This window comes from Physeter macrocephalus, chromosome 17, assembly GCF_002837175.3.
Source record: "Physeter macrocephalus isolate SW-GA chromosome 17, ASM283717v5, whole genome shotgun sequence".
NCBI classification, from domain to species: domain Eukaryota; kingdom Metazoa; phylum Chordata; class Mammalia; order Artiodactyla; family Physeteridae; genus Physeter; species Physeter macrocephalus.
The window spans coordinates 42,954,371-42,967,234 of NC_041230.1; the positions used below are offsets into that span (position 1 = coordinate 42,954,371).

At 44.3% G+C, this 12,864-nt stretch overlaps 1 protein-coding gene across 7 annotated transcripts in view; it reads right to left on the reverse strand.

The window, feature by feature from the left end:
* IL34 (interleukin 34) overlaps positions 1–12,864 on the reverse strand; it is a 62,986-nt gene that overhangs the window by 27,415 nt on the left and 22,707 nt on the right. The window contains exons 1-3 of one of the 7 annotated variants that reach the window (XM_028477947.1): positions 11,971–12,854; positions 5,452–5,493; positions 4,993–5,095 (exon numbers count right to left, since the gene is read on the reverse strand). The exons of 2 other annotated variants lie outside the window; for them this stretch is intronic. The gene's annotated coding sequence lies outside the window, so the exon portion shown is untranslated. 4 more of the 7 variants (XM_028477949.1, XM_028477948.1, XM_007102552.3 and 1 more) reach the window with 4 other exon arrangements.

A 12,864-nucleotide genomic window follows, 5' to 3' on the forward strand; every position in this document is an offset into this window, starting at 1 on the left:
CCCCACTCCCCAAATATATTCCAAGACCAGTGAACTTCTCTCTTTTATTTTTGAATGATTTCCTTTATTGCTGTTGCTTTTGTACCATCAATAAAGATCTGTGGGCAAAATACTTGACTGTGAAAGAAAGAAAGAAACACAGTGTGGAACCAGTCACGTGGGACCCCTGAACACTCTGAACAGCTCCTGCTTCAAGAAAGTTGCTGATGTCCTTCTGAAGGACTCCAACCTCTGACCTTCAACTTCTGACCTCCAACAAGCAAGGAGACTCAAGAGTAGAAGAACAGAGTGTGGAGGGTCCATACTTTTGCTCTTCTCAGAAAAAAGGGACAGTGGACAAAGGGACTCCAGCAGACCTTTTTGCCTGAAAGCTTCCTTGGAGCAACACGATAAAAAAGAAAACAAAACCAAACCAAAAGGAGTGAAGCAGAAGTCAGTAGCTGGAGGGACTTCAGCTCGACAGCTCTGTGGATGGAAACCTCTGCAGAGAGTTATCCTGTCTATGCATCAAAGAAAATAACTACCACCAAGAAAGTAACCGAGTTCATGAGGATACGAAGCAACTGGAACTCTTACACATCGCTCTTGGGAGCATACAATCATTTTGGAAGACTGTCTGGCAATTCTAATAACGTGAAATATACACCTGCCCTATGAAGCAGCAATCCTACTCCTAGTATTAACCTAGAAAAATCAAGATCTATGTCCACAAAAAGAACAAACAAGAATGTGCATTGCTACTATATTCATGCTATGAATAATATGCAGTTCCAAAAGCTGAAAACAATCCAAATGTTCATCAATAGAAGAATGGATATACAAACTGTGGTATAATCACCCAGCGGAAGACTACTCAGCAAGAAGAAGGAACAAACTGGTGATCCATGCAACAACATGGATGAATCTCAAAAACATTTTGAGCAAAAGAGGCCAAACATGAAAGAGCACATGCTACATAATTCCATTTACTCGAATGCAAGGACAGGCAAAAAGCTAATCTACAGTTACAGAAATCAGAACAGTGATTCTCTAGTGTGGGTGGTAGTGGTAGGAACTGACTAGAAAGGGGCATGAGCAAATCCATAGTGATGGAAATATCCTGGTTGTTGACTGGGGTGGTGGTCACCTGGGTATACACAATTTTCAAAAGCCATCTGTACTGGGATGAATAATGTCCCCCCTAAATTCATGTCCACTGGAATCTTAGAATGTGACCTTATTTGGAACTAGGGGCTTTGCAGATTTAATTCATTAAATTAGAGTGAGGTCATACCAGATTACGGAAGGCCCTAATCCAATGATTGGCATCCTTATAAGAAGAGAAAATAGAGACACACAGGGAGACTACAATGTGACGATCGAGACACAGATCAGAATGACATGTCCACAAGCCAAGGAATTGTGAGCAACCACCAGAAGCCAGGAAGAGGCAATGAAAGGTCAAAGAAATCATGGCCCTGTTGACACCTTCATTCTGGATTTCTAGCCTCCAGGCCTGTGAGAGAACACACTTCTGTTCTTTTAAGCCACCAAATTTGTGGTACTTTGTTACAGCAGCCCTAGGAAACTAACAAACCATCAAACAGCATGTTTAAGGTCTGTGCCTTTTATTTTAAGTAATTATACTATAATTTTTTAAATTGCAAATAGCTCATTGGAAACAGCAAGCTGGTGATGAGGGCTCCTTTGGCTTCTGCTTCACCAAATTAGACAGAACACCTGAAGGAGAGAGCCAGGCAATGCTGTTCAGAATCCACATTTAGTGGGAGAACCGGGGCACTGCCCAGGGAGGCCCTCCCTCCCAATGGCTCCCTTCACACTCAACCACCCTCCGCATCTGTTCCCTCTGCCAACAGCAAAATGCCTCTTTTACCCTCTCAGACGCAGATACTATGGGGACCACAGGCAGCACTACCTAAGAAAGCCACCTTGCAGATGCCCCATTCAAAAATGAACCAGCCCACTTATGAGGGAGGTCCAAGCCTTAGAATTAAAGGCTGCAGAAATACCTGATTAGGGGCCAAGAGCCTTAACCCAGCTCTTCAGTAACTCACAAATTTATTATCTGAAATATCAACCTTCAGGAATCTTCCATTCCTTTGCTTTCTGCAGCCCAGACACTTACAAAAGGGGAATTTTTATTTCATTATTTTGCTTCATCTTAGAAGCCCCTGACCCTGAGAACTTGCCAGTCACTTGTCTAAGCACATCGGCAAATATCTGCATGAGGATTGGCATCAGCAAAGGTCAGGAAGGTCACTGAATGGAAAGACCATCTGGCCCAATCCACACTGGATGCTCTAATCCCCATTCCAGATCCCCCACATTTATGGCCAAGGAACTTGCCAGGCATGAACTCACCGAATCCTCACAACAAGGCTAGAGGTAGGACCATTATTATCTTTAATTTTCAATGAGGGCACTGAGGAGCAGAGAGGTGATATAACTTGTCTGAGGTCACACAGCAGTACCCAGAGGAGGGATCGGAGCCCAGACAAATTGGCCTGGAAGTCTCAACCACTGGCTGCACTGCCAAGTGGATGCCTCTTCTTTGGACTGGGCACTGGATTCCCCAGTGACTGAGAACCCAAAGGTTTGTTACATATCCAGACTCCTTCAACTTTTTTCCCTTCTTGAGAAACAATAGAGCAGTGAGTCCCAAAGTCTACTGGGACATCCTCCAAAGCATTATATAAACAAAAACTGAGTGTAACAGGATTAAGGTTGTGTAATTTTGTTTTTTGGGTTTTGGAATGTTTTGTTTTGTTTTGAGATGAAAGTTAACCAAACGACAACAGAGCTAAACTGAAAAAAAGGCTAAGATCAGAAACATGCATTTTTTCCCAACTGGATGGAAAACCCCAGTTGTCGGGGTTTTTTTGTTTTTCTTTTGGCTGCACCACATGGTGTGTGGGATCCTAGTTTCCTGGCCAGGGATTGAACCCGGACCCACGACAGTGAAAGCACAGAGTCCTAACCACTGGACCACCAGGGGATTCCCAAAACCCCAGTTTCTGTTGTCCATTACACCAGGAAGGAGTTTGGAGCTGGGTTTGCTAAAAAAGAATCAAACCAATGGTTCCTTACTTTAGGAAAGGACACTTCAGCCCATATGTACTGACTCTGTACATGTCCCTAGACCCTCTCCAGAGGAGTCCACAGTAGTAGCTGTTGGCTCAGTCAAAGAACCGTCTCCAGTAGGGTGGCACAGCACATTAAAAAACCAAAGGGAGGGAATTCCCTGGCGGTCCAGTGGTTAGGACTTGGTACTTTCACTTTGGTGTCCCAGGTTCAATCCCTAGTCAGGGAAGTAATATCCTGCAAGCCACGTGGCATGGCCAAAAAAGAAAGAAAGAAAAGACCAAGGGGAATTTACTCCAGGAGTACAGGGATGGTTCAATATTAAGAAACTTCTTTTTTTTTTTTTTCGCTGTACTGCACGGCTCACAGGATCTTAGTTCCCTGACCAGGGACTGAACCCAGGCCACGGCCATGAAAGCCCAGAATCTTAACCACTAGTCCACCAGGGAACTGCCAGAAACTTCTTAATATAGTATAACATAATGATAGATCCCAGGAAATCCATAAATGTTGAATAAGCATTTGACAAAATTTGACAAAAAACACACTTTCCTGATAAAAAATCCCAAAGTAGGAATCAATGGATAGATAATTCCTTAATAAGATAAAATATATAAATCTCAGTCAGAAGCCAGCATTTTGCTTAACTAGAAAACACCAAACACCAGATGCATTCCCACTAAAGTCAGATATAACACACATGTGCACACTATCACTGTACAGGAGGTACTAGCCAGTGCAATTAGATAAGCTAAAGAAGTGAGAAATAAAATAATTGGATGAGGGAATATAATGTACAGCACGGTGACTATAGTTAACAATACTGTGTTGTCTATTTGAAAGTTACTAAAGGAGCAAATCTTAAAAGTTCTCATACAAAAAAAATTATAACTACTTGTGGTGATGACTGTTAACCAAACTTATTGTGGTAATCATTTCACACATATACATATATGGAATCATTATTTTGTACACCCAAAACTAATACAATGTTATATGTCAATTATATCTCAATTCAAAAAACAAAAATTAAAGAATTGCATAGGAGGAATTGGAATTGGAAACATATTTCTATTTATAGATAAAATGATTATAAGCCTAGAACAGCTAAAAGAATCAATTAAGAAACTACTACAAACAATAGCCAGTTAGAAAAGACTCCATAAAAAACATAAAATATCTAGGAATAAACCTATCAAAAAATGTGCAAGATCCATACCAAAACACTGCAAACAATACTAAAGGACACAGAAGATTTAAACAAATGGAAAGACATACCATGTTCCTGGATAGGAACATCCAACATCATCAATATGTCCATTCTCTGAAGTTAATGTATAAATGTGAAGCAATCCCAATACATTTCACGAAAGAGAATATTTAAATAGCCAACAAATACATATTTTAAAGTGATTAACCTCATTAGTGATTACAGAAGTGAAAATTAAAACCACAATTAATTACACCAGAGTAAGTAAAATCCAAATGACCAACAAAACCAACTGGAACTAGGGAACTGGAATAACAGGAATTAGGAATAACTGGAATTCTCAGATACCACTGGAAGGAGGGTAAATGGTTACATATCTATTTGGAACACAGTTTGGCAGTATTTTCTGAAGTTGAACATATGCATATCCCATGTATAAGTTCTCTCGTAAGTAAATATCCAACAGAAATGTATATATAGGGGCACCAAAAGCCATGTGTTACAATGTTCATGGCAGCATTATTCATGATAGCCAAAAACTGGGAACAACTTAATTGTCCATCAGCAGGAGGACAGACTTAAAAAACCTCACAAATATAATGTTGAGCAAAAGAAGCCAAATACAAAAGAATCCATTTATATAAAGTTTTTAAAAAACATCAAAACTAATCTATGACATAAGAAATGAGGATGATAATTACCTTTTGGAAGAGGGCGATGTAGTAATAACTGCTTGGGGACTGGAGGGGGCCTTCTCCATGCTGGTACTGCTCCAGTTCCAGATCTGGGTAATAGTTCACTTTACTATATGATAATTCATCAAGCCGTATACTTACAATTTGTTCCCTTTCCTGTATGTGTTATACTTCAGTTTTTATTAAAGCAATTCCAGTAAAAACACCAACACGTGTATGTGTAATTATATACCAGATTTCAAAGTTCAAATAGAAAAACAAATAAGCAAGAGTAGCCTGAAAGAGATCTAAAAATAAGGGGCAGCCCTTCAATACACCAAAAGATATTTTTAAATATTGTAAACCGTAGCAAGCAAAACCGTGAACATGAATGAACATGAATAGACAGAGAAACCAATGGAAAAGAGTAGCAAGTTCTGAAACAGACCCACATATGAGAAAAAAAGCTTATGATAAACAGCTTACGATAAAAGTAGCTTTTCAATTCAGCAGAGAAAAGATAGCCATCTGAAAAAAAAAAAAAAGTTGGATCTATACCTTACAGCATACCTCAGGATAAATTCCAAATGGATCAAAATTTGGATGTAAAATAATAGAAGAAAATAAATAACATGTTATCTTGAAGTGGGGCAGAACTTTGTACCTATGATTCAACATTCAGAAGCCATAAAAGAAATGACTGATAAATTTGACGGCAAAAAATAAAAACGCATGCAAACAAAACCAACCAACCATCAACAAAATAAAAGAGAAACACTAAATTAGACACGACTTTTATCAAAGGCAAAAGGCCAACCTTCCCTAATAGATAATCAGTTCCTAGAAATAAAGAAAAAGGCAACCATACAATTTTTTTTAAAGATTTTTTTTTTATGTGGACCATTTCCAAAGTCTTTATTGAATTTGTTACAATATTGCCTCTGTTTTATGTTTTGGTTCTTTGGCCTCCAGGCATATGGGATCTTACCTCCCCGACCAGGGATAGAACCCGCATCCCCTGCATTGGAAGGCGAAGTCTTAACCACTGGACTGCCAGGGAAGTCCCTACAATCCAATTTTTAAAATAAGCAGAATACTAATAGTAAGAGAGTCATAGAAAAAGAAATAGAAATGGCCTGTAAACACATATTCTAAGTTTAAAACTTTCATTACAAATTTAAATGAAGACTCAACTGAGTCACTGTTTTTCACCTATCAGATTGGTAAAAATCCAATGATGTGACAATTTAACGAGCTGACAAAGAGGTGAGAAAACAGTAACTTCTCATCCAAAGCTGGTGGAGGTGCAAATTGGTACTAACTTAAGGAGGGCAAGTTGGCAATATCTCTTGAAATTACAAATGCAGATACCTAGCAATCTCATTTCTGGGAATTTATCCTGCACATATAATAAAGCACTGGCAAAATGTCACCTATACAAGCAATGTCTGTGATAACAGAATGGAAACAACTGCTATCACACAACAGAATTGCGTAATATATTCAGTGAAACAAGCAAGGCACAGAACAGCACCGTGTATTCTAGTTTGTAACTTGTGTCGGCAGAGCTGACAAAGCATTAAATATATGTGATATATGCTACTATATATAGTTAATATATGTTATATAGAACACATATATATACACACATTTGTATATGCTTATATTTGTATAAAGAGACGCTGTATTAGAATAATTCACACTAAAGTGTGAGAGAGTGGCAGATCAGAACCTCTTAGAGATGGTGCATCCTTAAAAGAAGATGCTTGTTAACCTAAGTAAATGTGTAATTTGATGGACTTTTTGTCAGGATGATAAAGTGAACTGGAAAAATGCATATACTGCAAGTTCAGAGATTTTGGGGGTCATGAGGGTAGCCATATATCAGGAGATTCCACAGCTTTGCCAAGGATCAGCTTTAATTAGGTTAAATCCAATAAACTAAAAACAGTTACCTGGGAGGGACTTCCCTGGTGGTCCAGTGGGTAAGACTCTGCGCTCCCTATGCAGGGGGCCTGGGTTCGATCCCTGGTCGGGGACCTAGATCCTGCATGCGTGCTGCAACTAAGAAGTCCGCATACTGTAACAAAAGATCCCTCATGGCGCAATGAAGAGCCCGTGTGCCGCAACTAAGACTCGGCGCAGCCAAAATAAATAAATTAAATTAATTAAAAAAAATAAAAACAGTTACCTGAGGAGGAAGGTACTGGGTGGTTATGGAACAAGAGTGAAAGAAAAACTTTGACTATAGTCCTTTATTATACGTTTAAACCATGTGAACATATTATCTAATCAAAACAAGAAACTAAAAGAAGAGCTGCCATTTAAGAGCTCCTAAGCCTTGATCAAGACCCACAAAATCTATCCCAGCTCATGTTCCAAGAGCCTCTGTCATTTATCAACAGATAATCTTAAATATTTACGAGGAGTTTTATTACCCTGTAACAGCTGACTTTGCCAGAAACATCTTATGTCAATAATGCTTTGCAAGACATTGTGAGATAGAAAGATATTGGGCAACTCACTTAACATCCCTTAAACTTCAGTTTTCTCTTTGGCAAAGCAAGATAAAGACAAAAGAACATCCCAGAATTGCTGTGGGGTGCAATGTGAGCGTTTCCAGAACCGCAAAGCAGCACCCAACAAGTTCTGTATACAACAGCTGCTCTGCAGGCAAGCCTCTGCTAGAATAAATGTTACTTGACTGAGGGTGCTTCTCAAAGGTCAGCGTGCTTAAGAATCACCTGGAGAGGCTGTTAAAACACAGGCTTTTAGGGCCGACCCTCAGAGATGTGATTCAGTAGGTCTGCAGTTCAGGAACTTACATTTCTAACAAACTTGGGTGATACTCATGCAGCTGGTTTAAGGACTACATTTGAGTGGTCTTGTCCAAAGCAGGGCTCCTCAAACTGTGCTATGTATACGAATGGCTTGGGAATCTTGTTAAAATACAGATTCATAAGGTCTGGGGTGGGACCCAGGACTTTGAATTTCTAACAAGCTCCCAGGTGTTGTAGATGCTCCCGGTCTGCAGACTACACTTTGACGACGAAGGTTCTGGAATATCCAGCTCCACTTGTTTAGATGAGGAAGTTGTGCCAGGCAAAAAGTAAATGACTTGCCCAAGGCCACTTGGACGGTAAGGTGAAACACAGTCCAGGTGAAACCCCGTCCAGGAAGGCTGCCACTCCTCAGGAGTGCCTTCCCTGCCGTGCCCAGACCTATATCACAAACCTGCCTGAGCCAGCAAGTGATGCCAGCCCTTTAGAAAATGGTGTGGAAATTTACTAAATCATACACAGTCCTCTGTGCTTCTGAGAAATCAGTCACTTACTGGGGAGCTTAGCTCAAATCACCAGTCTGTTCTTTACAAAAATGCACTTTTGGCCAAATTATTTCTTTTTTTAAAAAAAATAAATTTATTTATTTATTTATTTTTGGCTGCATTGGGTCTTCGTTGCTGTGTGTGGGCTTTCTCTAGTTGCAGCGAGCGGGAGCTACTCTTTGTTGCGGTGCACAGGCTTCTCATTACGGTGGCTTCTCTCGTGGAGCACTGGCTCTAGGCACACGGGCTTCAGTAGTTATGGCTCACAGGCTCTAGAGCACAGGCTCAGTAGTTGTGGCGCACAGGCTTAGTTGCTCTGCAGCATGTGGGATCTTCCCGGAACAGGGATCGAACCTGTGTCCCCTGCATTGGCAGGTGGATTCTTAACTACTGCACCACCAGGGAAGCCCCCCAAATTATTTCTTTAGCTGAGTCACTTTCCCCTCCAGTGACTCGCAACTTTGACAGGCACTGCTGTTGAAACCTGAGGAAGACACCGGCACTTCTCAACGTATCTGATTGCGGGGAGAAGAGGGTGAGGAGAAGCAGAAATGGGGGTGGGGAAGCTGATCCTTGGGAAAGCTGAGGAATTTCCGTATATATGGCTCCCTCATGCCCTCAAAACCCTACAGAACTGCACTGTATGCATTCTTCCAACTCACTTTACCACCCTGACAAAAATCCATCGAATTACAGATTTATTGGGGTTAACAAGCATCTTCTTTTCAGGATGCATTGTCTCTGAGCTGCCAATCTTTCACACTTTAGTGTGAACTACTCTAATACAGGAGGAACGGGGTGGAATTCTGGACATAAAGTCTCTGGAGCAATTCATGCAGAGGGGGTCTTACCTGAGATGAAGCTTCATCTGGGAGCACAGCTGCTGGTAAACCACAGCTGTGACATTGGCTCTGCACCACATTCACCAGCAGGCCTCACCCCATACCCCTGATGCCTTCTGGCTGTTGGGTAGTTCCTGGGCCTGGCCCTGCCACTAACCTGTTGCATGACTGAGTAAATCACACAGTTTTAGGGACTTTCAGAGCTGGAAGTTTCTAAACCTAGAACCTCAGTTTCTAATCCAAAAAACACATGGTCTCTAATGGCCTGTCTAAGCTTGGTTTCCCAGAAGCAGAGCCTGAGACGGGGTTCGCTTTTTTGTTTTTTTTTTGTTTTTTTTTTTTGTGGTATGCGGGCCTCCCTCTGCTGTGGCCTCTCCCGTTGCGGGGCACAGGCTCCGGACGCGCAGGCCCAGCGGCCATGGCTCACGGGCCCAGCCGCTCCGCGGCATGTGGGATCCTCCCAGACCGGGGCGCGAACCCGGTTCCCCTGCATCGGCAGGCGGACGCGCAACCACTGCGCCACCAGGGAAGCCCGGGGTTCGCTTTTATATGAGTTATTGAGGGAGAGCTCACCGGAGAAAACTTTCAGGTGAAGGAGTGAGGGGAGAGGATAGGGAAGGACAGATCTTGGGAGTGCTAAAGCATTTTAAAATAACACCAGAGGACTTCCCTCGTGGCGCAGTGGTTAAGAATCCGCCTGCCATGGGCTTCCCTGGTGGCGCAGTGGTTGAGAGTCCGCCTGCTGATGCAGGGGACACGAGTTTGTGCCCCGGTCCGGGAAGATCCCACATGCCGCGGAGCGGCTGGGCCCGTGAGCCATGGCCGCTGAGCCTGCGCGTCCGGAGCCTGTGCTCCGCAACGGGAGAGGCCACAACAGTGAGAGGCCCGTGTACCGCAAAAAAAAAAAAAAAAAAAAAAAAAAAAAGAATCCGCCTGCCAATGCAGGGGACACAGGTTCAAGCCCTGGTCGCAGAAGATCTCACATGCCGCGGAGCAACTAAGCCTGTGCACCACAACTAGTGAGCCTGCGCTCTAGAGCCCGAAGCCACAACTACTGAAAGCCCACACGCCACAACTATTGAAGCCTGCACGCCTAGAGCCCGTGTTCCGCAACAAGAGAAGCCACCACAATGAGAAGCCTGCGCACCACAACGAAGAGTAGCCCCCGCTCACCACAACTAGAGAAGGCCTGCGCACAGCAACAAAGACCCAATACAACCAAAAATAAATAAATTTATTAAAAATAAATAACTAAATAAATAACATCAGAGTCCTCCCACCCTAGGGCAAGGCGGCTGGGTTTTCATACCCCTGACTAGTCAGTGGCCTCCCCCGCCCCAGGGTGTGTGACCCCACCAAGTAACTCTGGCGAGGTGGCTTAGAAAATGACATGGGGTCTGCTGTTCGTGACAGCCCGGAAATAGGTACAACAGTGGCTAAAGGGGATCTTGTGGGCACCAATACTTCCTTCCAGTTCTGAGAGTCCCTCAAATATGTTTCCAAACAAGAGGCCCCCCAAATCACAAAAGACAGAAGGTGAGAAAAGAATACAAGCATTTTTTTCATTTTCAGAAGAATCCTGGAATCTGCACTTAGAATAAATCCTCACTGCTCCCCGACTTCCCCCACACACTGCAAGGTGACCCCTCCCCCAACTCCACCCACTGTCCTAGCAGACACTGACTTCCAGCTACACATCAAACCGACTCCTCCTTAAGGACTATGTCTGTTATCTCTGCCTAGAACATCCCACCCTAGATTTCGGCCCAGCTGCCTCCTTCTTGTCAACTCAAACATCACCTGCAGGGAGAGGCTTCTCTGACCTGCCCAGGTCATTCCCTGTCACACTCCCTGTGGCACTTCTGCATTTATCTTGGCTGTGTTCACTTGTATGTTATCTTGTAAGAATGGCCTCCAGAGCCTTGTTCTGACCTCATCACTGTGTCCCCAGAACCTATGCACACAGAAGACAATAACATCTGATGAACAATATCTGAGTGAATGAGTAGGACATTTGGGCCAGATGCTGAAATGCCAATAGAGAAGGAGAACTAGGTCAGCTAAACCCTCAGCCCAAGAAGCTGGAGGAAAAACCCCACCCAAGGCCAGGATGGGGAAGGACAGAATACACCAAGAGTTTCTTTGGCTACTTGATTCCCTTCTCCTCTCCCAGCTCCCTCTCTCAACTACCCTTCAACGTAGGACCGGAGTTAGCATCAACCCTGGGGAGATCCTTCACCTTTTAGAAAGGCACAAACCCCTCAAAACGACAAAGGGCATCTGGATTCCAATTCTACCTCTAGCTCTGAGCCTCCCCTTCCCCACTGGTACCTGGGCGGGGCACAAGGATCATGCCAGCCTGGCAGGGTTGCTGAGAGCACCAGCCTGTGGCACAGCAGTGCCACAAACGCACATCACTGCACACTTAAACCAGGGCAGGGTGCATTCCTGCCCCTGGCTGCTTCTGTGGCTCCTCCAGCTCCAGAAGAGTCTCGACCGCAGCCGCACCGGCTCTGGGCACCTGAGATGCCCCACATGTTACCCAGCATTACCATGATACCATGTTACCCACATGCCAGGCACTGTGCCAGGCGCTCGCTCATCTGCCCGGTGACACCAAATTATCATCGGTACCCACACCTCTTGGTATCATTAGCTCCATTTTACAAGTGAGGAGACTAAGGCTGAGAGATTCAGCCACTGGCAGAAACACACGGCTAGTGAGTGGGGAGCATCGGCTTCGAACATAGTCCATCGGCCTCTTTTATCTGGCTTATTTAAGTGGTTTGGCACCATGGGTTCACTGAAGAGAGCAGTCGTGGAAGGAAGGATCATTACCTTCATTGCACACAGAAGGGAACTGCCGGCACGCGTGTGGCCTGGTGGGCAGTCTCCGCTGCACTCAGGAACCCTTCGTGGGTCGCACAGACTGGCCTCAGCTTGCGGCCTCCTGGGTCAGTGCGTGTGATCTGGCTGCCCAGCCACCACCAGCTCCGTTTCGCAGATGCAGAGAACGAGGCTCCAGGAGATGCAAGGGCTGAGCGTTGAGACCCTGCAAGAGAGCCTGAGAGCAGGGACCCCCTCACCCCGCGAGCACACAGGCTGTGGGGAGCTGCCGCTGGGTCCCAGGTTGGCCCCTGGCTCAGCTGCGGCGGCTCACCTGAGGCGGCAGACGCAGGCAGATGTGTCTGGCGGTACGTGCTGTCCCCGCCCTTGCCCTCTGCCCCTCCCTCCTTCTCCCCGGATGACTGGGCACTAAACCCAGTTTACTTGGAGGACAGTGCCCGGGATCCTCTGGAGGAACCTGGATGCCCACGTCCTATCCTAATCTCACATGCAGTACCAAGAATGAAGGGTTAGTTTCACATTTGAAAATCGAGCACTGTGAATTCCCCATGTTAGCAAACTAAAAAAAAAAACCTATGATCACCTCAGCAGATGTAGTAGATTTTGTCCCTTTGACAAAATCCAACAACCACTCTCAAGGAAACTCTCAGCAAATTATGAATAGAAGGGAATTTCCTCAACCTGAAAAAGGGCATCTATGAGAAACTTACATGGTGAACGACTGAATGTTCTCCCCCTAAAATTGGGAACAAGATGAGCTAATAAACGAGCTCAACAAGGTTGCAGGACACAAGATCAACATAAAAAAATCTACTGCGGGCTTCCCTGGTGGCACAGTGGTTGAGAGCCCGCCTGCCGATGCAGGGGACACGGGTTCGTGCCCCG